This window comes from Salvelinus alpinus, chromosome 10 (genome assembly GCF_045679555.1).
Source record: "Salvelinus alpinus chromosome 10, SLU_Salpinus.1, whole genome shotgun sequence".
Classification (NCBI taxonomy): domain Eukaryota; kingdom Metazoa; phylum Chordata; class Actinopteri; order Salmoniformes; family Salmonidae; genus Salvelinus; species Salvelinus alpinus.
Genome location: NC_092095.1, coordinates 81,273,103 through 81,275,861, shown reverse-complemented (window position 1 = coordinate 81,275,861; position 2,759 = coordinate 81,273,103).

The following is a 2,759-nucleotide window of genomic DNA, read 5'->3' as shown; positions in this document are numbered from 1 at the left end:
TACTAAGACATTATGTGTACAGACATTATGTCTTCAAGGATTAATCTTTATTTATCCTCTCCTCCTCTCATTCATCAGACTGAATTTTAATTGCCAACTCTAATCCTGGCTTCTTATTTGCCAATCCACGGCGGTAGCGACAATGCTGATTGGCTAAGGCCCAAGCCAAAGACTAGAAGTCCCGGTAAAGACACAAACCCAGGCAGACAGGCAGACAGACAGACAGACAGACAGACAGACAGACAGACAGACAGACAGACAGACAGACAGACAGACAGACAGACAGACAGACACAGACAGACAGACAGACAGACAGACAGACAGACAGGCAGACAGGCAGGCAGACAGACAGACAGACAGACAGACAGACAGACAGACAGACAGACAGACAGACAGACAGACAGACAGACAGACAGACAGACAGACAGACAGACAGACAGGCAGGCAGGCAGGCAGAGGGAGAGAGAGAGAGAGAGAGACAGACAGGCAGACAGACAGGCCATGGGAACAAGACCTTTGGTGGAGATGGTGTGTGTGTGAGAGAGATATTAAAATACCTTTATTAGCCTAACAGTTCAATCACCAAAACCCCCCACTTCAACAGACCTAGAAAGCCAGACACAAGCACTCCTCTTCCACTGTGAATATTCCCCCCCCCTGACCAACCCAGTCTCTCATTAATTAGGTTACGCTGACACCCCACGCCCTTACAAAGTCCACACGACGGTTCACAAGCCCTCTATATACAGTGGGGAGAACAAGTATTTGATACACTGCCGATTTTGCAGGTTTTCCTACTTACAAAGCATGTAGAGGTCTGTCATTTTTTATCATAGGTACACTTCAACTGTGAGAGACGGAATCTAAAATAAAAATCCATAAAATCACATTGTATGATTTTTAAGTAATTAATTTGCATTTTAGATGTTGTCTCGACAGAACAGGGGTCACAACAGGGGTTACAACAGGGGTAACAACAGGGGTCACAACAGGGGTCACAACAGGGGTTACAACAGGGGTTACAACAGGGGTCACAACAGGGGTTACAACAGGGGTCACAACAGGGGTTACAACAGGGGTTACAACAGGGGTTACAACAGGGGTTACAACAGGGGTTACAACAGGGGTCACAACAGGGGTCACAACAGGGGTCACAACAGGGGTCACAACAGGTGTTACAACAGGGGTTACAACAGGGGTCACAACAGGGGTCACAACAGGGGTTACAACAGGGGTTACAACAGGGGTTACAACAGGGGTTACAACAGGGGTCACAACAGGGGTTACAACAGGGGTTACAACAGGGGTTACAACAAGGGTTACAACAGGGGTTACAACAGGGGTCACAACAGGGGTCACAACAGGGGTTACAACAGGGGTCACAACAGGGGTTACAACAAGGGTTACAACAGGGGTCACAACAGGGGTCACAACAGGGGTCACAACAGGGGTCACAACAGGGGTTACAACAGGGGTCACAACAGGTGTTACAACAGGGGTTACAACAGGGGTCACAACAGGGGTTACAACAGGGGTTACAACAGGGGTTACAACAGGGGTCACAACAGGGGTCACAACAGGGGTTACAACAGGGGTTACAACAGGGGTCACAACAGGGGTTACAACAGGGGTCACAACAGGGGTTACAACAGGGGTTACAACAGGGGTTACAACAGGGGTTACAACAGGGGTTACAACAGGTGTTACAACAGGGGTTACAACAGGGGTCACAACAAGGGTTACAACAGGGGTTACAACAGGGGTCACAACAGGGGTTACAACAGGGGTCACAACAGGGGTTACAACAGGGGTTACAACAGGGGTTACAACAGGGGTCACAACAGGGGTTACAACAGGGGTTACAACAGGGGTCACAACGTAGCCTGCCAGTGTTAGATGCCTACTGAACCTGAATACCAAGATAGACCGTGTAGTTGTACTCAGGGAACTTACATCCTAAACCTGAATACCAAGATAGACCGTGTAGTTGTACTCAGGGAACTTACATCCTAAACCTGAATACCAAGATAGACCGTGTAGTTGTACTGGCTAATGAGGGGTGAAACAGGCGTGTCCTGTGTGGGTCAGGAACCTGGTCTGCCTGTAGCTCGGGGGCTAATGAGGGGTGAAACAGGTTTGTCCTGTGTGGGTCTGGTCTGGAACCTGGTCTGGCTGTAGCTCGGAGGCTAATGAGGGGTGAAACAGGTTTGTCCTGTGTGGGTCTGGAACCTGGTCTGCCTGTAGCTCGGGGGATAATGAGGGGTGAAAGAGGCGTGTCCTGCTATTCTTCCTTAAACCGCGTTTTCTCTTTTCTTAATCGTTCCTCTGAGTCGATCATCTTTGACCTCTTTGGGTTGGTTTATATTGATGAATTTGTGAAACAGTTGGAGCTCCTGAGCTCCTCCTAGACAACAAAGAAATTAACTTCCTTCCCCCCCAAATCCCCTCCTCAAATACACTTGGAAAAGAGGGAAATCCCCTCTTGTCTTTGAGACACACACACACACACACACACACACACACACACACACACACACACACACACACACACACACACACACACACACACACACACACACTGGCTGTGAGGAATTTGTTTGGTTGTCAGAGTCAGAGGTTGTGAGGGTGGACAACCACACCGGTTCACCGTGAAGAAAGACATACTCATCCCCTTCACTTCTCCCTCTCTCTCCCCAAGGCTCCTGATGTAATTTTTCCCATGCTCCGATCCCCCCGTTACACACTAAACGGCCCACTCA